General features: G+C 50.2%; 1 protein-coding gene and 1 long non-coding RNA gene across 2 annotated transcripts in view; one reads left to right on the plus strand and one right to left on the minus strand.

The window, feature by feature from the left end:
- LRFN2 (leucine rich repeat and fibronectin type III domain containing 2) overlaps positions 1-17022 on the minus strand; it is a 177874-nt gene extending 160852 nt beyond the window's left edge. Inside the window, exon 1 of the mRNA XM_090282353.1 lies at positions 16779-17022. The gene's annotated coding sequence lies outside the window, so the exon portion shown is untranslated. The remainder of the gene's footprint in view (positions 1-16778) is intronic.
- A 1917-nt stretch (positions 17023-18939) lies between these two features.
- Positions 18940-24826, plus strand: LOC150006976 (uncharacterized). The gene is made up of 3 exons (XR_016511775.1): positions 18940-19653; positions 24216-24393; positions 24647-24826. It is a non-coding gene; the product is annotated as an uncharacterized LOC150006976 (long non-coding RNA).
- The last annotated feature ends 719 nt before the right edge of the window (positions 24827-25545 follow it).

Genomic DNA, 25545 nt, shown 5'->3' on the forward strand with positions numbered 1-25545 from the left:
ATATTTATGGAGAACTTGACATAGGCCAGACACTGTTCTAAGTGTCTTACATACGTTAACTCGTTAAACCGAAACAACATCTCTATGGGGTAGGTACTATTATTTTCCCATTTTACACATGGGGAAGCTGGAACACAGATAGGTGAAGTGACCTCCCCAGTGTCACATGGCTGGTGAGCATTGCAGAGGGACTTGTACACAGACACTCGAGCACCGGTCTGCACTTGTCACCCCTGCCCATTCCTGCCCTCACATTGCTCACAGGCTGCAGGAGAGAAGCAAGAAACTAACAAGGAAATAGAGTGGGGGATGGGATGTGGGAAACAAAAAACTGCCCTGAGAGAGAATAGCGAGGGGGCGGACTCTAGACTGGGTGGGCAGGCCACCCGCAGGAGTAACACCTAAGTTGACACCAGAAGGGTGAACAGACTCCTGCCAGGCAGAGGGTGGGGGAGTGGCATGAGAGGCAGGGGGCCCAGGGAACGGCAACGTCCAGAGGTGGGAAGAGCAAGATGTGCTTCAGGAGTGGCAGTTTAGTGGGGGTGGGGACAGGGCACAGACAGGAGAAAGAAGTTGACGGGGCCAGTACCTTGCAGACCACCTCACGGGATTTTATCCTGAGAGCAATGGAGTCATCAGCAAGACGTGCACAGTGTCCATGTGACAGTGAGCTGGAGAAGCCAGGGAGGCGGGGCCTTCAGCAGGCTACTGCAGCCATAGCAAGAGGCACCTGCAGTGAGCTGGAGAGAATCGCCTCCTCCTGAAAGCCCTGCCGGTTCCTCACCTCCAATTGTCACCATCAGGTGCATTGTAATTGCCCATTTACTTCTTGGCTTCTGCCGCCAGACTGGGAGCACCTTGAGGGCAGGGACCAGGTCTAATGGCCTCTGTAACCCAGCAGCTAACCAATTCTAGGTGCTCAGTGAACATCTGTTACTAACAAGTGAGTTTAACAGAGGCATGCCAGGCAGCATTCTGAAGGTTTTTTAATTAGGAAGGAAACTAGAAGTTCCCTGCCACCTTCTCTTCCCTATATCTGCAGATCTCGTAGACATTGGCCAGAGGAAGGGATGTTGCACCCTCTTGCACCCAGCAGAGCCCTTAACCCTACCATCGTGACTGAGCACCCACCACCCTACCATCATGGCTGAGCGCCCACCACCTCAGATGGAAAAGCAATGTTAGAGCTATAGATAACCTGCAGGAGCCAAGCCCCAACCCTTCTCCTCATCTCCTGGCAAACCCCATTAGGCAGGGCAATGGAGAAGGAGGTGGCCATAGTCCAGAACCCACCTGAAACAGTAGAGCCCTGATATTCTAGGCCTGAAATAGCAGAACCCTGAAATGCTAGGCTTCAAATAACCCAGGTATTTAGCTGGCAGTGTGGGCACCTGCTGCTGCTCTGGGTTGCTGACAGTGGGGACAGGGCCAGGTCTGGTCTTGGAGCTTTTGTGTTCCTGCTGCCATTGTCACCATCAGGTGTACCCCAAAGCCATGTGATGACCCACCACCATCTGAATCATAGGAGGGTAGAGCCAATGAGGGGGAAGCTCAGGGTCAGGGGGGTCACCCAGGCACCATGGACAGTTGGTGGCAGAACTGTGCTGAGATTCCAGGTTTTCAGGACTGCCAGTCAAGGGTTTTCTCCATGCCACTTCTCCACCAACCTTCAAAGCCCTGCCTGCCCCCGCTGCTCCTTTAGGACAGTGTCTCTCTGGAGGTGCTGAAGCTGCCTAGAGCCCAGAGCACCCGGACCAGAGGAGCCAGCTGTCTCCTGGGAAAGGGCAGCCAGCCAGGTCCTCCAGGGATGGCACTGGCCCCTCCATGCCATCAGAGGCCAATCCGCTTTCACATTTTGCTGTCAGCATGATGGTAGAGGGTGTGAGTCCAACTCTAGCTATGTGGTCCTGGGCAAACTTCCTCAGTTTCCTTACTATGGTATAGAAAGGGCAGTGACAACAGTCCTATGTCCTAGCATCATTGTGGGGATTAAATCAGTTAACAAATTAAAGTGCTTAGGATAGGTCCTGGCCGATAATTATAATTAAGTGCTTCATCCATACAAATACTAGTGAAAATTCCTAGGTCAGAATCAAGGGATCTGGGTCACTATGTGAGCCTGGGCGATTCACCAAACCCACTCTGTGCCTCAGGTTCCCCAGCTGTAAAATGAGGGAGTAACTCATCCCTATGAGTGGCGTGAGGACAACCATGAAATGCCAAGTACTATGAAAAGAATCTGGAAGTGAAAAAGAAAAGTTCCTTCTGAGTGGGAGGCTGACAGGCAGGTAAACCCAGAGCAGACAAAGGGCCCCATAAATCACCCCTGGCCTAACAGCTGCCTGGGTTTTACAGGCTCCGGGGCCCAGGCCTCTATCCTAAACATCATTCAGAGTTTATAGACTCTTGTCACTGTCCTTCCCAACTCTTTTATTCAGTCACCTTAGAAGCAAGTCCGGCCTTAATATAGCCTTTACTGCCCTTCGAGGAAAATGCAGCCCCTTCTGCATTCAGTCCCCACCTGGGGGAAGAGGGCAGTTGTGTGGCTGGCAGGTACATCCACCCTGCCACTAGGTGCCTCCTCTACCTGCTGGGGACAATCAGATAATGACAACGAGAGCAAAGGAAGTACCAGAGCACAAGCCCAGAAACCGCAGTCTGCACAGGGGACCCAGTCATGGCTGGGACCTCACGCCTCTAGGAATTTCTACAGGACTGGGTGGGGCTGGGGGACCTCCCCTAATTACCAAACAAGGAAACCACAGAGAGAAGCCTCAGCTGAGAACCTGTGATGGAATCTCATCCTGCTTTTGTCACTTACAAGCTATGTGACGTTAGCTAAATATCCTGGCCTCTCTGAGCTTCAGTTTTCTGACCTTTAGAAAGTATCTGCCCTGCCTACCCACAGGCCCGTGGTATGAAGAAATGAGACCAGTTTGTGTGGAGGGAGCTGGGAAAAGATACAAGGGGAGCTGCGGCAGAGTGACGGGGAGGGTGGGGTGCAGGCGCTCAGGCTCAAGTTCCAGCTCAGTTACTTCCTGTCTGGGTGATCCTGGGTGGGTTGCTCTGCCTCTCTGTCTCAGTTTCCTCCTTGGTAAATTTTCATAAGCATGTGTAATTCACAAGGTGTTGAGAGATTGAACTAGGATAGCTATAGCATCTCCAAAGCCTGCCTGACTCAGCTCGGTGAATGTGGGCAGCTGTGAGGGACCCACCCCGAGGGGGGTCTAGAGTGGTGGTTAAGGACTGGCAGGGAAATCAGACACAACTAGGTTCAAATCCTGGCTCAGACGTGCAGTTTCTGTGTGACTTGTGCAGAGTGACCACCTCATCCCGATTGGCCTGGGACTTACCTCATTTTAAAACCAGAAGTCCAGCATCCCAGGAATTCCCTCAGTCCCAGGCAGACCAGGACGGTGGGTCACCTTAGACCCAGAGCAAATGGCATTGTCTTTTTGAGCCCATTTCTATACCTGCATGAGGGAGGTAGCACCTGCTTTGCAAAGGCAGCAGGGGAAGAAGGGAGAGGAAGCATGTGAATCACGGCACCACCTGACACCTGAATGATACACATTGTGGCCAGACCCTGCAGTGCTTGGTAGATATCACTCATTTCATACTCACAACAGCCCCAGGATTAGCAATGGTGTTGGCCCCAATTTACAGAGGAGGAAACTGAGGCTCAGAGAGATGTGACTTGCCCAAGGTCACACAGATAAGTGGAATCACTGAGATTCAAACCCAGGTTGTCTGGTTTCCGGGCTTCAATCACCGTGCTCAATTTCTTGCCCTCTCATGTAGCAATTGCTCAATAAAGAGTAGCTATTAATGAGAAAAACAACAAACACATCACCCTCTGAGGGATGTTCCAGTCTGCATCCAGCACAGGGCTTGAGTTGATGACTCCGGGAGGGAATGCAGGGGCCCCCTTACCTTCTACTTGACACTTTCTTTGTTAGAGGCACCATTAGCAAGGGCAGGTGGGTGAGAGCCTGCCCCATTTCACATCAGGCCCACAGAAATGCAGAAGATGCAGATGTGAGGGGTTGTACTCCCTGGGGAATGGTTCCGGGGAGTCAGGCCCCACTACCAGGAAGGCAGCCCAGTGCAACATCCTCGGACTCAGGCCTGTGGTTCGTCCCATCCCTGCCCCCTGTAAAGGACAGGCAGATGGCCCCAAGGATCCCTGCCTCTCCCAGAAGGTCCACTTCCTCTTCCCCATGAGTGAGAGCTGGGGACAGTGAGATGAGCTTCTGCACCATGACAAGCTGTGTAATGTGACCCAGATGGGAGCCATGACAGGATCTCCTCGGGAAGGGGTGGGAGGCAGGGCACACACGGAGCCCGGAGACGAAGAGTTGATGGCTATAGTCCAGACTAAACCAGTAAGAAAGGGGCTGCAGCCTGCAGGACACACAGGGTCCCCAGGCCCTGCCGGCTCTTCCTCAGATGCCTGCTGACCTGCTGTGCCCCTGGGAGCCAGGCTTTGCTTGGAGAAGAGCCAAAACCCAAAGGGCAAGGGAAACACACAGAGGCAGTCGTGTGGGACCGCATGGAGGTCAGGACAGCAGCTTCCTTCCGCAGTACAGAAGGAGGGCAGATGGCTAGCGAGTCACCCAGCCAAGGCTCCCATCGACCCTGCTCTTGTCTCCTTGCCGGGTGCCCACATGGCAGATATTGGGGTCCCATTCAGCTCCGAGGAACATGGTCCCCCACAGCTGACATGAGGTCCCCCAAGTCTTTACCTGGGATGCAGTGAAACTATTACAAAAATTACAGGTGTGCAAGGACAAGAATGTCTTTTGCAATGCTGTGAAGCCGTCTCACCTCTGTCCCCACCGTCTCACCATTACAGGTAACAGCTTAAATCACAGATAAAAGCGTGGGCTCAGGAGCCATGCTGCCTGGGTTTGCATCGAAGCTCTGGCCTCTGGAAAGCTGTGTGACCTTAGGTAAGCACTTTTACCTTCTCCGGGCCTCCATTTTCTCACCAATAACAATGAACAGCGCCCCCTCACCACTATCCATGTCGAATTTATGTGGAGATAAAATGAGTACATAAAGCTTACATTAGAACAGTGCCGGGCCCACCGTAAGCATTCAATACCCAGAAGCCATTATTCTAATGGCATAACATAATTCCATCCAAGCATGACCTGGTCATTCCATTAGCCATTCTGAACTCCAGTTCCCCACCTTTAAATGGAGACAACTCTGCTTGCCCTACTTCCTTACTGTCATGGGTCCGAAGTAGATAAACACTGCTGTGAGTCAGGCTTTAAACACTGTCAAGTGCTATATATGTGAAAGGAGTGAATATAATGTACATGCTAATAAATATAAGGTAATATAAACATAATACTATGGGGTAACACGATAAAGTGTAAGATAGTACTCTACATTAAAGACTGAATTGAGAGAGACAAGACAGATGGAGAAAGACAAGAAGAGGCAGAGAAAGGCTGAGGGAGACAGGGACAGCAAGCGAGGGCTGAACTTCAAGAGCAAGGAATCAATCCCACGCTGTAATTTAAAAACCAATATACAGTAAAGATCAGCCCAGCGCCGCAGAGCAGCAACATCACAGGGTGACCAACCCGAGATAACTCATACCCCACGACGGGCCAGCCACCAGCGCCCCGCTGACCTTCCTGTAACTCAGAATCCATGGCTCTCTCTTTCTTCTCAGGGTTTCTCCTGGAGCCGTGGTACCCCCAGTGTCTCCCAATTATGTATTATGTGCCGTATTTACGGGGCCTGTGATTTATGAAACAGGCTGATTGCATAGCCCTGGAAATGAGCTTGGGGTCTGGACTTCTACCCCCGGGCAGGGAATTGGGCTGGAGCTTTGGTTAAGGCAGCCTGGCTTTTTGCTCCAAGTGACTGGAAGGCCAGGTTCCCACAGGATCCCATCGCCAGCTCTCCTTGTGGACTGTGGCCTGTACTGGCCTCCATGGCCTCCTGGTCTCTTGTCTCCTCTCCAAGGTCACACACCCACACCCATCATCACCCCATGTCTTCCCTTAGACACTTACACATTATACATTCCTGCCCCGCAATTCTCCCAGAGTTCCTGAATCCCCACCCCACAAGCATTTTCTCCACATCTGGTTTGTCCCTGCCCCAGGTCTGAAGCCATCACTCCCCTCTTCTGTGTGCTGGCCCAAGGCCCACTTTCTTGCCCCAGATGCTTTCCCAGTCCCCACAAACCAAAACATCTGGAAGGTCCCTCTTCCCACCACCAGGAACAGCGTTGGAGAGTGAGTGTTGGGGTGGGGATGCAGGAAGCATGGCTAGGGGCACATCTTTTTCTGGCCTTCTCTCCACCAGGATGAACTCTTCTTCGTAGAAGAAGGGTCTCCAATCCAGGCTCCACATCCCCTCTTAGAGCCCTAGCCCAGTCCCAACCCCACCCCATCCCAGGACATTCATGATGGTGTCAAAAGGATCCAAATAAGCATGCCCTGTGGACCTGCCACTAACTCCCACCCCCTAGGTACCATATGTAGAAACACAACCTGCTTATCCCCAGCCTGCTGCATAGAATCAACCCAGACACGGAGACCTGAAGGTTTATTTCCTCACCAATCTGATTCAACACAAATAAGGCCCAGGTGGGAGACCCAGTCCTGAACCCACCAAACATCTTCATCCAAACCCTCCTCCTTGAAATCCCCTCCCTGAAACCCCCTCCCCCCTCCTCAGTTCAACACAGTATGACAGCGGGAGATAATGAAAAACGCAAGTGGACCAAGAACCACTTAGCAACCTGCATGCCCGTTTCTCCTTATGTACAACGGACGTGACCACAGCATCTGTCTGTCCTGCCTGCCTGCTAGGATTGTCAGGAGGGTCAGAGGAGAGAGCATGTAGAGACTACTATGAAAGTCCCTGGGTTGCTGTTTGAGTAAAGTATCAGTTAAGCTGGTCCACAGTGGTTCCTCTACACACTTAGGAGAATACCATGACTGTATCTACTATGAATAATGACAGCTCACACTTACATGATGTTCACCACAAGCTGGGCATTGCTCCAAGCACTTTACATGCAGTAATTCATTTAATTCTCCTAACAACCCTACACAGTGGGTACTATAATTATACCCATTTAGCAGATGAGGAAAAAGAGGCATAGAGCAACCTACTCAAGTTCACACAGCCAGGACAACAGAACAGGGGCCCCGTGCACACACACTTCCTACATAAAAAGGGCCCTGAGTCTACATAGTTTAATGCCTAAGCATTCTGGGATATAGTGCTGTGTTTATCTGCTGCATTCTCCTCTTGGACATAAACTTCCCAAGGACAAGGAATGGGCCTTCCCACATTAGGCGAAGACTGCTCAAACATAAGGAATGTGGCTCACCCATGTATAACCTCTCTGTGCTCTTCCCCTGCCAGATGTGCCATGGCTAGATTCTTGCCCATCTAAGGCCTGGGGAACTGTCTTTCCTCAGTGCAACGGCCCTCATCTGTCATGTGCTTAGAAACTGTGACTTTGGACAGAGGCTTCAGGATTTATAGCTGTTCTAGGGTCTCCCCTCAGTTCCCCTTCTCCCCAGTTCAGCCCCTGTGACACATGGAATCTGGCCTGGAGGAAGATTACATGGTTCCTTTTGGGACCACGACTCCCTAATCTCCCCCAGATCTCTTCATCCCTCATTTTCTATTTGGGTGAGATGGTAAGATGTCAGCTTAGTGGTGGGGCTGGGGAGGGACTTGGGAAAGCTGCTTGAGAGTGCATTTCTTAAGTGGATTTTATCACCACCACCACCACCACTGTCACCAGCACGGTCAGCTTTACATCAAGTAGTTAACCATGTGTGACCTTCAGCTGAGTCCTGAGGAAACACACACACACACTTACACACGGACATACAGGTGAGAGAGGGCACCAGAAACAAGCCAGCATAGGAACCCTCACCACCCCCACCTCTGTCAAGTCCTGGAGTCCACAGGCAGGTACAGAAGAATAAATCAAATGATCGATGTGATGGAAGACTGTGTGTTCACACGAACTGGACTGGAGAGATGATTCATCTTTGTAGCATCTGGCCTGCTGGCAGCACACAGTAGGCATTCAATAACTGCTTGTTGAATTAAACTGATTGGGGAGGACCGTTGACCAGACAATCCTGAAAGGGATGGATCAACGAGTGCGGGCTTGACCACCAAATCCTAAACTGTCAGGATCTCCTGACTTTAAAGCAAAGTACAGAACTTAAGGCCGCAAACGGCAGGGAAGGCTGAGACCATAACAATGGTGTGAGTGGGCTGAGGCACATTCATCATGCACACACCTTGATCCTTAAGAAGCATTATCAGAAATGGCCATGAGAGGGCTTTCTCAACCCTGCAAGGACAGAGATGGTCCAGGCTGAACTGGGGCTGGACCGCCCATGGGGTAGACCGAGGGGGCACATTTCTCAATTGCTGGAGGTTTGATGTGAATCCAAGAGAGCCAGGAAGGAACAATCACCAGGGGCGCACAAATGTCCTGACAGAGAAGGACAGGGAGCTCCAGCACGAGCTCCATCACCCGCGGTGTGACTCTCCTAGGACCCAGTTTCCCATCTTTCACACAGGGACAAAATAGAACCCCCTGTCTCCCAGGGCTGTTCTGCAGCAAGTATAGTGACAAATGTGACACTGCGCTATGACACTATCTGCTGTGATGGGGAACTTCTAGATGGGGTCAGAAGTCTGAGTTCTCCTCCAGCCTCTATTACCTACATGGCCTTTTAAAATCTGAACCTGGTTCCTCATCTAGACTGGGAGGAGGTGAAAGTTGTGCCAGCTGAGCTCAGAGAGATACAGGGACTGAGGAGACCTTGCACAGAAGTGCTTTTTAAAGCGGTCAGTGCTCTGCAAGGGTAGAATGGCATGGGCGCTTGTCTTTGAGCGAGTAGCTTAGTAAATGGACAAGAGTGTGTGTGTGTGTTAGTGTGTGTCTGTACATGTGAGAGCATGTGTATGGTGTATGAAGGTGTCTGTACATGTTTGAATGTGTGAGAGTATGTGCAAGTATATGCATGTATGTTTGCCCTGGCTGGTCTAGCTCAGTGGATTGAGCGTCGGCCTGCGAGCTAAGTGTCGCTGGTTCGATCTTCCAGTCAGGGTACATCAGAGAAGGAAAACTCTGACTCCAAAAAACCTCCGCTGCCTTGCGGCATACCTCTTCAGGGGAAAGGCTAAGGGAGTAAACCCCGACAGAAAATCCGGAGCCGGAGTCCCTAAGGCGGTTTGACGTTGTAGTCAACACCGGCAACTCCTGCGGCGCACCTGAACCCAAGCTGTATCGACTCCGTCTTTCCCTTGGACCCTTCAGCTGCGAAGAGAGGGGGGGTCTGCTGCATGGGCAACAGCAGACCCTCCATATTACCCTGCCCAGGCTCTGTAGCTTCAGCGTCATCACAAGATGTCGATTCAACACGGGAGGAGACAGATACCATGTCACTCCCGAGTCGGACTGCACAGCCATTCTCGGCGGTGCAGATAGACTCTTGAGAAGCTACACCATCGTCTCTCGAGACGGACGGCTGCCGACGATGCATGTATGTACATCACCTGCAAGTGTGTATGCATGTGCATATATATGTTTGTGGATGTAAGTACAGGGGTGTGCATGTATGCATTTGTGCATGGCTGTGCATGCATGTGTACGTGGGAGTGTATGTGTGTGGGCATGTGCATACTTGTGGGCATGGATGTGCACATGTGTGAGTTGTATGAGTGTGTAGGACCATGTGTAGGAGCATGTGTATGGGCACATGCATACGTTATGTGTTGGAATGGAGGAGGAAGGAAACACCCCCCCTTCACACTGCAGCCCTGGGATCCTAGTTATTCAAAAATGAACCTAGTAATGGGGTTTGGGAAAGGTTAAAAGTAGTCAGAGGGTATCAAGCAGAGGGAAGCACCAGGTCAGCACCTGCTATCTGGAAGGAGAATAGAAAGAGACGGAGGCTGGAGGAGGCTGGACAAGTTACTTCCAGGGCCTGAATGTCTCAGCAGATGTATCTTTACTCTGGCTGGTTCCTGGACTTATAAGTCAAAGGTTCAAACACCTGAATGGGAAGGGACTTGAGGGAGCACACAGGTCCTGTTCTACAGGTGAGAATGCTAAGTAAGGAAGTGGGGCTGGCTCAAGTCACCCAGCAAGTTCCTGGCAGAGCTGAAAGGAGAACTCATTCCAGTTTTCCTTGCACCCTACGAGTCCTCCAGGACCAGTGCCAAGTGCCAAGTGCCCAGTGCTGTACTAGTACCTCTAACTTTTACCTCCATGACCCCAGCTCACCATCCGCCCTCCCTCCTTCTGCCCCAGAAGGATCTATCTGGGTATTTTAGTCACTTCATTACAGGGGCCGTTGAGTCAAGAGGTCAACTTTGCCTACCCACAAATCTTTAATACCTTTTTAGAATGACAGGACCTCATCTCATAGCACTTATTGGCCATTTGCAGGGGTTTCCAGGAGCTCAGAAAATCAAGCATGCTTTTACCTGTATTGCCATCATCCCTGGTACCTCATATCTCTCTCTCAGCAGGCACTGAGAACCAAGCCAGAGCTCACGCCCCAAACTTCTCCAAGTCCTGCAGGCTGAGTGACCATATGTCGCTCATTTTGGAGATCAGAGAGACAGTCATACAAGAGCAAGACCCAATTTACAGCTACTCTGAATAGGCTCTCACACATACCCCCAGCGTTAGCTGGGGACCATAGTAAACAATCGCCCACAAGCTTATGTGACTAAAGCAGGGAACAGATCAGGAGGGTAACCGAGAAGGACAGTGACAGCTTTTCAGGAAAGGAACAGGAAGTGAGTCCCAGGGAAGGGGAGATGGGAGGACCAACTAGATTTAGCATCCCCATGAGATTTATTAGAGACCTGAGTTAGGCTGAGACAGAAGATTGTTCCATGTGGCTTAAACTGAAGCACGGTGCTGGAAGGGCAGTGTTGAGGGGAGATGGCCCAGGGGGAAACGGCAGAAGGGAGAGGCACCAAGGCAGACTCAGCATTCTGCTTCTCGTGTTGTGTCTGGGCGGAACAACGGTGGCTTAGCTCCTGCCAGTAGTTGAGTTGATGTAGGACATGCCAATAATAAATGCATTGAACTCTAAAGAACCCAATTCGGGGATTTTGAAGTCTCTCATCTTTCAGGACTGCCCTGTTAATGCAGGACCGCCGCAAGGAAACCCAAGCTCTACTGCAGACAATCTCAAGCAGGCTGACAAATTACAAGAGCCCATTTTGTTGTTTAATCCAGCTTGACACCATTTAACACCTAAATCTTGTCTCTATAGTTCCAGTCTGCCCCTCAGGTGGGTCTGGGCCCCATTAGCCTCAGGCTTTGGGAATATTTGAGAAAGCAGGCCCAGATCTGTCCAAGTCAAAGAAGCCCTGGTTTTCTGTCACTTGTAAGCAAGGCCACACACAGACTTGCGCCTCCTCTGCAAGACCCTTCCCACTTCTTACAACCTGCACCACAACCTAAGAAAATCACCCAGAGAAGAACAAAGATCAACAGATCATGACAGGTGTAGACAGTGTCACTGCTTACGAGGGTCACTTGGTGCCCTTGGACTCAGTTGTTAAACAAGCCAGTGACCCAGCACATAGTTGTCTCTGGTCTGACTTCTCACCCCTTTTCCTTTGTCCCTTGCCTCCTCTTCAGTGCGGTGCACCCAACCTGTGCCTCCTCCATGGTGATAAAATGGAGATGCCTGTTCAGGAGGTCGGGGGTGGGATGGGGTTTTCTCACTAGCCTGCTCCATTGACCACACTTGCAGCATCAACATGCCAGAGTGAATCTGTCCTCCTCACCATCTCCTCGGTCCTCTCTGCCTCAGTCCACTTCCTTTTCTAACCCTAACCTGTTAAAGCATGCATTCCCAACGGAGGTAACAGCGCCCCCCGGGGGGCGAGCACTGGTTCTCGGGAGGGGTGGGAAAAAATCTTACTCTTTCTGTATATAAAACTCAGATACACATTACAGTACATAAACAGATACATGGTATGTCTGTGGTATTTAAATTTTACGAGGGGTGCAGTTAGGGAAAAAGTGTCTAAAAAGACTCTATGGAGGAAGCAATAGTGAAAAAAGGTCAAAGCACAGTGGCCTAAGGAAAATGCTCTCTGCCCGCTCTGGTGCCAGAGTCCATGATGGCCATCTGCTTACGAAAGAAATGCTGGGTGCATCAGTGTGCCCCTTTCTAGTTGTCATCTGCTACCGATTCCACCCAGTCGTCTGGACCACAGGCCCCTCTTCTGCAGCTTCTCTGTCACCTGTTTTCCCAGAAGGCACAGACCTCGCTTACTGATTAACTTTGGTCCCACATGAAACTGACATATTAAAGCCCACCTCTAATGCCTTCATACCTACGCATTGTCACACTTGCTATTTTAGTTACTTGGTCTAAATTCGGCAGGGAGTCACAAATACAGGATGGGGCAAAACTGGGCTTGCAGTTGTGAGTACGCAAAACACAGATTTTGTTCTTGTATTATTATTTATTAATTATTGTATTATTTTCCATAGGGATCACTTTTTCCCCCTACTTTTGCCCCACTCTGTACAGCCTTGAGTGTTAAAAGGTTTATTTAATGTATGAAGCCCATTCACAAGGCAGCTTTGCCCTAACATCAACCTTGGGAAGCAAGCATTAGCATCCCGATTCATCAGTAAGGAAACCAGACCTCAGGAAGTAGAGAGATTTCCCTCCCAGCCAGGTCACACACATGCAGCAGAGTTAGGTCCCCTGACTTGCAGTCCAGGTCAGGGCCTGCCCCACTGTCCCTTCTTCTGTGCTGTCCATGAGGGTGGTGCTGACTGTTTGATGGGAGTTTTTAAACAGCTGGGCATGAGTGGGCTGGGCAGGAAGCAATGCCCACAGAGATGGGCTCTGCAGGGCCCTGTGATGGAGGCGTTGAAGTTGCCTCCCCAGGCAGACCAGGAGGCCAGTAGGCTTAGAAAGGTGTCAGTCCCTGGTGCCCGCTAGTCCTCACTGTGGAGGAAAGGCAGTGTTTGGAGGAGTTAAGGGTGTAGGCTTTGAATTCAGGCAACATGAAAGTAGAGTGATAATTCTGCCACTTACTAGCTACCTGGCAGAAACTCAACTTCTCTGAACCTTGGTTTTCTCATTGTAAAGTGGTGGTAATAACAGTGGTAATTTCACAGGATTGTGAGAATTTCAGGAGATAGTAATGTAAAGCTCTTAGATTTGTGCCTGGCACATAGTAAGCAACAAAGAAATTGTTTGTTTGAAGGAGCTGGTCCCAAAAGCCTAAGAAATTTCTTAGAATATCCATTCTATTTGTCCAGTACCCCACCTCTGAAACTTCTCAAATTCTCAGTGACATCTGAGAATTTAAAAGAGAACAAAATCTGCCTTCTGTAGACTTCTATGAACTTTACTATTTCTGAAATCCACACCTCCTTCAGGAAGCCCTCCTTCCTGATTGCTCTCACACTGAGCAATCCAGACATGGCTACTCTTCCTGGTCTCTATCTCTAGATCTGGCTGCCTACATTCTGAAAATACCTTTTCTTAAGCCTTCCCATTATGGTAAGTCCTCCCTCTCCACCCCAGTTCCAATTGGTTCATTAGTCAGACTCTGATAAATACATGTCTGGGTCTGAGCTCCTCTGCCTGACTGGATGTGGTCCCTAACCCCACAGAGGGGACCCGGGTTCAAACACAGGCCCTGTACAGACCATAGCCTGGACCTAAGACCACCCCTGTGATCCCACTCTTGGGGCAGAAAGAGGCAGAGTCAGAGAGAAGAAGGCAGGGACTGGGTTCTGGGACATGTTTTACACTCAAGCTTCAGACATAGAAGTGACAGATGACGATTGTAAAACAGAGTCAAAGTAAACTGAACAAATGTGCAGGAGGCTGTAAAATGCCAAAGCGAACAAGAGAGAGGGAGGGAAGCAGGTGCCAGAGGTGAAATTTGCTTCTGGAATATCAATTCCAGAAGTTTTCTGGAGGGCTTCCTGGAGTCTTTTAATGACCACCTTACATATGATGGCATCAAACCCTCCTGGCAGCTCCATGACTAGAGCAGGGTAGGGCACTATCCTCTGTGTCTCTGAGGTGCCCCCCCTCTGCCCCCACAACCCTGTCCCCTCAACCGAATTCTCCTCCAGATCTGAACAGGGGCTTGGGGAGCCCCAGGATGAACATGGGGCCATAACATATCCGTGAGGCACACGCTGTTATTTCCTTTCACCAGATGAAAACACAGAAGCTCCAGGGGTTACCAAACAAAGATGTGGCAGCGCAAGAATTTGAACCCAGGACCTCCAAGTTTATGTTCTACTCCATTACATGACAACTCAATCCCTTCAAATAACTTGAACCCTAAAATGACAACTGTGCCCAAATAAACATCACAGAACACCCATGTTGTTGTTCCTTTTGTCCAGGGCCCAATTCCACTTGGCTATCTCTGGCTGGTTTCTTTTTTTCTACGTCTCTGCTTTCTGGCTAGCAGCTGCCCCCATCAGAATGGGAATGCCTTGGACACCAATCATTGTACTCATCTTTTCTCAGGACAGGGGACTTTCTGAAGGAGAAGAGACCCTGCTCCACCCCACAGCCTGGAGAGCCTTGACAAGCCTGGCCCTTGGTCAGAACCCCGATTCTTGATATTACTCCGGAGCTGCAGCCCAGACAAGAAAGGTGATTCCCACACCAGGGATTGGGTGGTCAAAATGCTGCCTGGTTCTTCCAGCAGCCCCACCCACCTCGTCTGCATTTTCTACCCCATCCACCTTCCTTCTATTCAGTGTTGCCTCCAGGAAGCTCCCTTCACACCGGCCCCCAGGCCATACTCCCCAGCTTCTCAAATTTCTGGGCTTGGGAAAGGAACTGAATGATCAGAGAAGGAGCCTGAGCCCCAGCTCAGAAAGGCACCCAGTCCAGCCCCACAGGAGAAGAAGCTGGGAGTCCACCTCCCATAGAAGCACTGCCGGAGGTTGAAACAGAAACGCCAAGTTTGCTCTTTGTATTCCCCAGGGCGGGGGCAGGGACATAAATAATTACATTCCTAGGCAGTAATTAGACCAGAAACTAAATCGAGGGTTGGGCAGGGGGGCTGAGCAGAAGCATGTGAGGGGCCTTAGGAGAGGAATGGAACTCCGCACTCCTAGCCAGAGTCTGAAGGGAAAGACGACATTCCAGCGTCAGCAGAAGGGCTGGCAGCTGGCATGGTCCGTGGGGGCTGCTGCTTCCAAATTCAGGCCCTCACAAGCTTAAAGTGCACCCTGCACAACCCTGACCCCCTTCAGCCTCCCCAGGGAGCAAACCCCACAGCTGGTTGTATAAGCCTTTCACAGAGGGTAGCAACCAGCACAGGGCACAACCTCAAGACACGGGTTCTTAGCTCCCAGTATCCCCACAACCCCCCTCCTCTCACCCTCACCACCATGAGTTCCAAACCAGCTCCCAAGCACATACTGCAACCCTCCTAGAACCTCAGGACCTGGTCCCAGGGAACTTCACAGCTCAGAGACTGTCAGTTTCCTCCTCAGCTTTGCTTCTCCCCAGCTGCAGGGAACCAGTTTCCTGAAGCCACCCCTTCCCCCAGCCCCACAAGGCCAATCAGCCCATTGCAGCCACAGAGGCCCCCCTCCCTGACATACACACGCCACATGCACAGACGTACGCACACACACTGTGGCAGGGCAGAGGGTCAGCATTACAGCCATGCCTGCAACTCCAGCTCAGAGTGCCAGCTCCCTCAGATAAGCTCCCTCTCCCTGCAGGTGTCTGTCTATCCGTGGACATCTCCCCATGCACTTGGTGTTGGCCTGGCTCAGTCTCTGCTGCGTGGACATCTCCCCATGCACTTGGTGTTGGCCTGGCTCAGTCTCTCTGCTGCCTCTGCTCAGACTCTGTCTTCTTTCTCCCTCTTCTTTCTCCCAGGCTTTGGTTTTCAGGGGCTCTGTCTTTCTCTAACTCATTGCCTCTGTCTTTTGTATTGGAGAGACAGGGTGATGGGCAGGACACCTCCCTGCCTAGGATCTGTGCAGAGCAAGGCATTGCTGGTTTCTGAGCTCTCCATGGGCTCTCCCTCCTCCCTGCCCAGGCTAACCATAGAACCAGGGCAGGGCTGGGTGGGAGACAGACCTACCCACCAGGGCACAGCTAATGCCAGTTTCCATATTGCTTTATCATGCCCTCCTGATGCCCCAAGTTGCACACACACAATCCCCCTGATCTCCCTGCCTTTTGCCTGAGTCCAGGGCAGGGTCCCCGAGTCTGCCCTACTTGCCTCCACAAACTGCAATGATACCTTCCTTCCCTCCAGGGTTCCTGAATCAACCCCTCCAGTGGGCTCTACCCCACCCACCCAGCCCACGAAGAGCCAGGAGCTCGGAGGTCGACCCAGCCCCCAGGAATAGCTGTGGACAGGCCTTGCATGTGGGGCGATGCAACAGAGTGGTCTGATGGCAAAGTTCTCCTGCTGTTTCCATGTTTCCATCTCCCTGGGCTCCCTTCTCTCCCTCCAGCCCTCCGGCCTCACAGGGACCGCTCTCCTTGCTCCTCTCCAGAGTGTCACCCCCACTATGGCAAACAAGAAAGAAAAGGAAATCTCCCGCGATACGGATGGGCGAAAAGAGAAGAGGGTGTCCGCACAAGTGCCCGCATGAGGGAGTCCTCAAGTGAAAAAGGAAGGGATGCAAAGTTCCCGGTTCCCTGGGTGCGTTCAGCTCCTCGCCGAGCTCCCGCAGACACCCCGATCGCGGAGACGCAGCGGCGGTGACCACTCACCTGGGCGAGGCAGCATCTACCTCTGGCTGGGAGGCACCGAGGCCGGCTGCACGGGGCGCCAGGGCTCCCCGGTTTGGCCACGCATCCTTCCCCGCCCGACACAGACTGGAGCTAAGCCCTCGGCTCTGGAGAACGCAGGCAGATGGTGGCCTCGGACGTCCACGCGGGGAGAGCCCTGAGCGGCTTATTCAGTTATATCCATGGTGTTTAGCAAGAAGGGAGGAAAAAGCCCAACTTGTTCTCTTCTCTTCCAGATTTAAAAAAAAGAAGAAGAAAAAAGATAATCCCTCCCTAGGAAGACGCCAGCAGGATTTTCCAGATCGAAGAACCCCGGGCATTTCTAGGCACCTCGGGCATCTTGGAATGTGGGGTGTCTTCAAGTTCAGATAAGCCAGCCAGGGTGTGTGTGTGTGTGTGTGTGCGCGCGCGCTCCAGAACCAGCCAGGCACTCACACCCATACACCCACACGCACACACACACAAACACACTTCCCTGCACTCCCGGCGTGCACACTGCACCCCGCGCGCACCCTCTCCCGATCACACACACACATGCACAGCGATCACAAGCGCAGACCAGGGAGGCAACGGGGCGGGCTGCGGAGGCAACGGACGGGCTGCGGAGACAGCGCGGGGCCAGCGGTGAAGGAGGCTCAGCGGCCGTGCGCGCCGTCCCCCCGGAGCTCTCCGGTGTGGCCGCCCCCAGTGGCGGCCGGCGGAGGTGCAGCATCCGCGTCTGCCACCCGGCTCATCCCCTTTCGCGCTGACCACCACAGCCGCCGAAACCGAAATGATCGCGGGCCCCGCGGGGGTGGCTTGCCGCGGAAATGGCGAGGCAGCGGGCCGACCAGCCAGATCCGTACCAAAGGGCGGGAGTGCGTGGGGGCCGCTGATGAGGAGGGCAGGCCGCGAGCCTGGGGAGCCGGGAGGGCGGGCTCAGCGGCCCAGCGGCCCAGCGGCTCGGGCAGCCCCTGCGCTAGGCGGGCCGGGCTTCCCGGGTCTTGCCGCTGCAGCCGGCGCCGGCGCCAGTGCTGCCGCCTCACGTGCGGAGCTTGCGGTGCAGCCTTTACCCCGCCGCCTGCTGGAGGAAAATCCGCACGCTGGCCCAGGCTGGGCGGTGGGGGTTGGGAGGATCCCAGCCTGGGACCCAGCCCTGGACCCCTCGGATTCACACAACCTAGGAGGAACCCATGAAAAACGAGAGCCTGAAGAATGCACATACATACATGAAGACTTCTTGTATCACTGGAATCTATGAGGTGTACACTAGTGCCAACTGTTTGCACAGCATCTTTACAACTGTTCCCTAGTTTGATCCTGCCAGCAGCCCTTATTTGACATATGAGGGAACTGAGACCCAGAACAGTAAAGAGGCTTGTCCAAGGCAAGTGGCAGTTAGCTGAGTGCAGACTTAGCACCAGAAGATCTGGTCAGGACCTCATCTTCCTTTGGTCATTCTGTCTGCCCGCTAGGATCAGCAGCAACCAGTTCCTGGGGACGGAAGGACTGGTCTCTGCTTTACTGAGATTCCTAAGAGGTAAGTATAACTTTCCTGCTGAAGGGACTTACATTTTGAGATTCCTGCTTGTCCTACAGCTGATAAATTCATGGGCAGAGGGAGTGAGTCAGTTGATCTCTTCTCTTCTGCACCTCCCTTGCAGCTGTCCCAGATACCCACAGGGAGGCACATGTGGCATGTGGATATGTCTCTGCAGCTCAGGGTTGGCTCAGCTGGATAAACCTGTAATGTAAGACCCTCCTCCTGTCTAGGCACATGTGGGGAGCACGGGTGCATATTCGCAGAAGCCCAGGAACCCAGGCCCCATGTACTGGGCACCTTCCCCTTGTGCGCCCAAGGAAAACACCAGATCAGCATGCTGAAGACCCTGAAAGACAGGCCCTTCCCTGCAGGGATCTAGAAATCCTGGGGGAGAAAGGACATGGCCAGGATGAAGCTCCAAATATGTTTAGAGTGGGCTGGCAACAGAAAGGAAAAGCAGAAATGGGGTGTGCAGGGACAGAGGTTGGGAGGAGATATGAGAAGGGGAGGAAGGAGGAAAGAAGAGGTGAATAAGAAGAGTTGGGGTAGAAACAGGAAGATGTGAAGGAAGAGAAGAGAAAGGGGAAGGGGTGAAGGGGACGGGATCACCTGGAAGGTGTTTTCTTCATTGCTTACCTGTGGTTTTGCATCCCATAGGTGGGGACTACCAGGGAAGGGGCAGAAGGAGGAACTATAATGCAAGCTCCAGTCTCTGAATTCCCCAAAGAGTCTGGGCAGCAGGCTAGGTTTTCTCCTTACCCACAGTCACCCAAGAGGGGATCAGTGGCAAGGGGAGGGCCAGTCTGGCAACCGAATAGAGATGGACCTGCTCTCAGAAACCAACAAAGCACTGGGATGGTATGAAGCAGGGGCCGGGCCCCCAGGAATGCTGGAAGGATGGCCCAATCTCTGCTCCAAAGTGAACACAATTCCCCATCAAGAAATTTTCCCAGCTCAGATAAGAGAATGAATATTCCATGAAGAGCCAGGACCTGGGTCATTTCTTGCACTTCGGGTAATTCTGAGGACAACTGGTTAATTTTTCTAATTATATTTGCCTCAGCCTGAACTGAGCACTGTGCTAGGAGTCAGGTGGTCTGAATGCTCACCATGGCTTTGTACTAATGAGCAATGTGACAAATCTCTTCCCCTAAATGGGTTAGATTGAGTACTCTCTAACAGCCTGTCTAGCTCTAGGTACCCCTGACTGATGTTGGCAGATCAAACATGGTGGACACCCAGATGCACCTTGGAAAACCAAGAGAAAACCAGCCTGGAGTCACCATTCACTATGGAAAATCCCCAGAAGATGATCCACACTTGGAAAATGGAAAGGTGAACAATGGCACGTCTCTTGGGTCCTTGAGCAACTCAGAAAGGTTGGGTAGGAGCAGTGCTGTGGCTTTTCCTGGTCACAGATCAAAGAGGTCAGCCAGGGCTTCCTGAGGGTATCAATCAATCAGAGGGACAGAGAGAGAGAAAGAAAGACAGAAACAGAGAGAGAAAGAGAGAAAGAGAACAGCTTATATACAAGCCATTCTAATGATGGGTATCTGGAATCTTCTTCATTTCACATTTTCATTCTTCTAAATAACCCTGTGATGAACATCTTTGTACCTAAGTCTTTGCCCACATTCTTGGTCTACATTCCCTGAAATAGAATCACTGGGCCAAATGGTATGAGCATAGCAAAGCTCCTGTATATATCTCTTCATTTCAGCTTTATAGTCAAGGCAGTGAAGTTCAGGGCAGATGAACAATTTCCCAAAGAGCTCCAAGCAAGTGCTAAAGGATGTTTTCACATACCCTTTCCTGTCTCTTTGTAGCAGAGCTCTATGCCTTGTGCTTCACCACACATCATGGCCACACTGCATTCTTTTTGTTTTAAAGTATATTTTATTGATTATGTCGTTACAGCGTTGCTATTTTTTCCCCTTTGCTCCCCTCTGCCCAGTAACCCCTGCCCCCTCCAGCAATCCTACCCCCTTAGTTCATGTCCATGGGTTGTGCATATAAGTTCTTTGGCTTCACCCTTTCCTATATTATTCTTGACTTTCCCCTGTCTGTTTTGTATCAACCAATTATGCTTCTTAATCCCTGCACCATTTCCCCATTTCTCCCCCTTCTCGCTCCCAGCTGATAACACTCCAGATGATCCCCATACCTACTATTCTGTTCCTATTTTAGTTTGCTTAGTTTGATTTTGTTTTTATTTTTTAGACTCAGTTATTGATAGTTGTGAGATTGTTGTCATTTTAATGTTCATAATTTTGATCTTTTTCTTAAGTAAGTCCCTTTGACATTTCATATAATAATAGTTTGGTGATGATGAGTTCCTTAAGCTTTACCTTGTCTGGGAAGCACTTTATCTGCCCTTCCATTCTAAATGACAGCTTAGCTGAATAGAGTAACCTTCGTTGTAGGTCCTTGCTTTTTATCACCTTGAATATTACTTGTCAGTCTCTTCTTGCCTGCAAAGTTTCTTTTGAGAACTCAGCTGAAAGTCTTACAGGCACCCCTTTGTAGGAAACTCTCTGCTTTTCTCTTGCTGCTTTTAAGATTCTCTCTTTATCTTTAACTTTCAGCATTTTAATTATGATGTGTCTTGATGTGGTCCTTTTTTGGGTCTAGCTTGTTTGGGAATCTCTGTGCATCCTGGACTTGTATGTTCTATTTCCCTGGTCAAATTTGGGGAGTTTTCCTTCATTTTCTCACATAAGTTTTCAATTTCTTGCTCTTCCCCTTCTTCTGGCACCCCTATGGTTCATATATTTGCATGTTTAAAGTTGTCCCAGAGGTTCTTAAGCCTCTCCTCATTTTTTTCAATTCTTGTTTCTTCATTCTGTACTGGTTGACCATTGTTTTCTTCCTTAAGTTCCAAATCATTGATCTGAACCCTGGTTTCCTTCCCTTCACCACTGGTTTTGTGTGGATTTTCCTTTGTTTCATTTCACATAGTTTTCACTTCTTCCCTTATATGTTTGTCATACCTAAGGAAATCTGTCAAGTCTGTGAGCATCTTTATAACTAGCATTTTGAACTCTGAATCTGTTAGGTTGGCTATCTCCTCCACACTTAGTTCTCACACTGGAACATTGATCTGTTCCCCCTTTTGGGCCATACCTTTCTATCTCCTCAACTTGACAGGCTCCTGTGTTTGTTTGCCTCTGTGTCTTAGCGCTGTCGCACCTGTTATGTTGTAAGGGGCGGAGCCTTGGGGATTCGTCAGTACAGAGCGACTCATTTCACCATGTTGTTGCACTGTATATGGGGGAGGGGTCTGAGAGGGAAAAGTGCTGCTTGCTCAGCACTCGCTCCTTTTCCAGGCTCTTCTCCCACTTCCGTATGGGACTGGCGCCCCTCCAGCTGTTGCCCTGGTCATCGTTCCCAGAGTGGGTGGGTCTGTGGACGTTCTAGGAATGTGGGGGCCCTTTAAACAAGCAGACTCTGCTGAGAGACCAGCAGTTTTTGCCTCCACCACAACTCCCACTGGTTTGCACAGTCAGAAGCAATGAGGCTTCATTTTCCCCAGCACTGGGACCATGACCTGTGTGGTCTGGTCTGGTGCTGGGAGCACTCCCCAGGTGTCCCTCTTGACTTTTTAAAACATGTGACTGCACTTTCCGCCAGCCTGCTGCTGCCATCGCTGCTGCCGCTGCCACTGCCACCGCACCGTGTCTTCTCCAGCCCAGCTCTGCCCCTCCTACCCGTCTGGATGAGTATTTATTCTTTATATCTTTGTTTACTGGACTTCCATGCAGCTCAATTTTCTGGAACTTCTGGTTGTCTCTAGTTTTGAGGTAGTTGTTGTATTCCTTCTTAGTCGTAGAGGAAGATATAGCACATCTGTCTAGGCCTCCATCTTGCCCGGAAGTCCTGCATTCTTGAATAAACTCCGGTACCCCAACATGAAGAAAATCCATGCTCCCCTGGCCCCCCATCAGGACTCACCTTCCCTCTTGGGCTCTCAGTGACCACACATAGTGGGCTCCCAATACCCACTTGCTCAATGAGATGACAGTGATTGATAAGAAGAGCTCTCAAGAGGGGTAGGAGGTCAAGAGGCATTCAGCCTGAGGAAGAGAAGGTCAAGTTGTCCTGGGCCTTCATAGCAGATAGGACTATCCCTTGAGCAAAGGACTATGGGGAGCCTCTCTCTTCTCAGTATCCACTGAATATGAAAAAGCAGGGTAACTGGTGCAAAAAAAGGTGATGGGGGAGGATTCAGGTTACATAACAGGACAGAACCAGGTGTCTGAGGCTATGGAATCACAAGTGCAATCTGTACTCCCAGTGATGCACTAGAAGCTCCTCAGAGTCTCCCTTGACACCTTATGGCCTGAAGAGTGACCTTGTGGGCCAGGGAAATAACAGAGGTCTGGGGCACAGTCTCACAAGGCCTTGGGATCTCAGTGAGTCTATTGCATGGACTGGAAGCTGGCAGTCACTCCCAAATTCTTAGCACTCCATTTACTACCCTTCCCCAGGACCAAAAGGTGGCCTAAGTTCCAGTCTATCCCACAGGGTGTGTAGAATTCAGGTGACTACATCCTCAGGAGCTGAAGCCTAGTCCTGGAAGGCACTTTCTGAAGATGTACATTGAGTGTCTTAATTCTAGAGTGTCCTTTACCCTCCTCCCTTCCCCAAAGGCAAGAGTAAGAAGAAAACAAAATAAATTCTTATTAGTATGCATATGTATTCCCAAATTCCTTAACAGAATGACTAACACCACCTACAGCCATTAGCTTGCTTTGTTTTCTAAATCCAGTTTATTTTTCATCCTCAAGCCCTCTGTTTACCTCTCCCCCTCAGCCAGGCCCCATGAGCTCCCTCCACAACCTCACCTTTTTGCCTCTATGTGTCAAAGGGTCAGATAATCCTGGGAGGTCTTTACCTCCTCGCACTTTACTGAATGCTGTCAGGCATAAGACAGGGAAGAAGAAGACAGAGTCTATTCCTGGAGAGAAAAGACATAAACCAACCATGGTACAATGCCTTGCAGTTCATAAAGAGTAATTCCAAATGCAACCTCACTTGTTTGTCACAACAATCACATGAAAGGGATCATTATCCCCATTTTACAAACAAAGATATTAAGTCTCATACAGGTAACATTACGGCCCCAGGAATTTGGAGCTCTTGATGAGTGACACTGGATTTCAAACAAGTGTTCTGACTCCACATCCCAGGCTCCTTCCTGTGTATGAGGAGGCAGCCTCTCCAGCACCAGCCTTGAATGCCACTGAGTGGCAAATTACCTGGTGCTGCCTGCAGGGCAGTAGGCTTTTAGTGAAGGTTGTGCAGCCTGAGAGACTCACCCCCCCCCCTAGATTTGTGGGGCAGTGTAGTAGAAAGAGCACCAGAGGGGAAGATAGAGAATTTGGATTCTGGTTCTTTAGTGCAAGCTGGGGAAACTTGTCCTTTCTCTGGGCCTCAACTTCTCCATCTCTAAAATGGGAAAGTGGGAGCTAAGTGTTCTCTAGTACTGAATGAAGAACAATCAAGGAAACAGCCATCCAGAGAGGAACTTGAGATAACAGATGCCATTGACTTCCCTGGCTCTTGCCTCCTATCAGGGAATCTGCAAATCTTAGGGTGGTATTGCAGGAAAAAATACTGAGGGCTACGGCAAGTGCCCAAGAGAATCCGAAAGGATCATACCTCTTAGCTACTCCCCCGAACCCCCACACTTGCCACAGCCCTCCCAGGGCTTCACCAGACTGCCCTGACCTCCCAGTCCCCTCTCTTGCCATCAGGCATATCACGGTAAGAGTCCTAGGCAGCACTTAAGGTACACTCTATGCCAGCCACTTCTCTCTGCCCTGGACAATGGTTATTTTATTTAATTCTCACCAAAACTTTATAACGCAGGTACTGTTACTATCTTCATTTTGCAGATATGGAAACCAAAACTGAGAGGCTGAGCAACTTGCTGGGTCAGAGAGCTGGCAGGAAGCAGAACCACTATTCTAAGCCTGCCTGGCAGTCTAACTCCAGAGCCTGTGCCAGATATGACTAGTTGTGAAGTAAACTTGTTTGAGGAAAATCACTGTTCCCACCTCCAAAATGGACAAGGCAGGTTCCCTCCATTCACACCAGCTCCTCGTTCCTTCTTTTACCTCGCTTTGCCTTCTTTCATGTGTTGTTTGGAACATATAGTCATGAGTGTGTGGTTTGTTTTATAATCTAGTCAACTGTGGAAACACAGCCATTGTCATTTATGTCCCTGCCCTAACATCCTTCACCTAAGAGATTTATCACAGCAGGAATTGACGGAGTACAAAATCCTTCCCATTCCTTAATTAAGCCCTTGGCTTTTCTTTCAAAGGACCTTGGAGAGAGGTGCAGAAACCAACTTGCTTCTGGTCCCAAGAAGGACACTAATTCAACTTCATCTAATAAAACTGCCTTTGTGTGTTTCTTGCGAAAAGTACAGAAAAGGATTAAGGGGAATATCAGCTGTGGCCCCATCCTACATTCTGGTAGTGCTGACCAGCTACATCTCCAAATGACACTAATAAAAAAAAAAGGTAAAAATAAAAGTGTTTGGGGAATTTCTGTATTTCCAGGACAAAAAGATCACTTCCAAGCAAGAAAATCAATAACAACCAATCAAGGAGGTATTGACATTTGAATGACACTTGAAGGAGGGACAGATAGAATTTGGTGGGTAAAGATGAGAGAAACTGACTGTCCAGGTAGGGTAACAGTACAGGTGAAGGCAAAGAGGCATTGAGTGGCAGACATGGGGAATTTTCTGGTGTGACCAAAGCAAGAGCAGAAAAAGGCATGGTGGTTAGGATTGTGGGCTCTGCATACAGACTCTTTGGGTTTAAATTCAAGTCCCCCACCTATAAGAGAAGTTACTACAGCTAGTTGCTGAGTCTCTTTGAGGTTTCATTTCTTCACCAGTAAAGTGGGAGTAATCATAGTGAAAATGTTGCAGATAGATGAGACATTTAAATGACATGACTCTAGACTATTAGAATGATACATAGTACATTTTCAAGGAAGGGTAATAGGGATTTTTTGTTTTTATTGTTTGTTTTTTATTCTTTTATTTTTATTTTTTATTTATTTTAATTGTTGTTCTATTACAGTTGGCCCATTTTTTCCCAGTTGCTCTCCCCTGTCAAGAAAGGGTAATTGCTGCTATTTATGTTATTATTGTTCAAGAGCATAGTGGGAAGTAAGAGCAGAATAGGTTGACACTGCCTTGAACATGAA

This window comes from Furipterus horrens, unplaced genomic scaffold, assembly GCF_987537825.1.
Source record: "Furipterus horrens unplaced genomic scaffold, mFurHor1.1.pri manual_scaffold_6, whole genome shotgun sequence".
In the NCBI taxonomy this organism is placed as follows: domain Eukaryota; kingdom Metazoa; phylum Chordata; class Mammalia; order Chiroptera; family Furipteridae; genus Furipterus; species Furipterus horrens.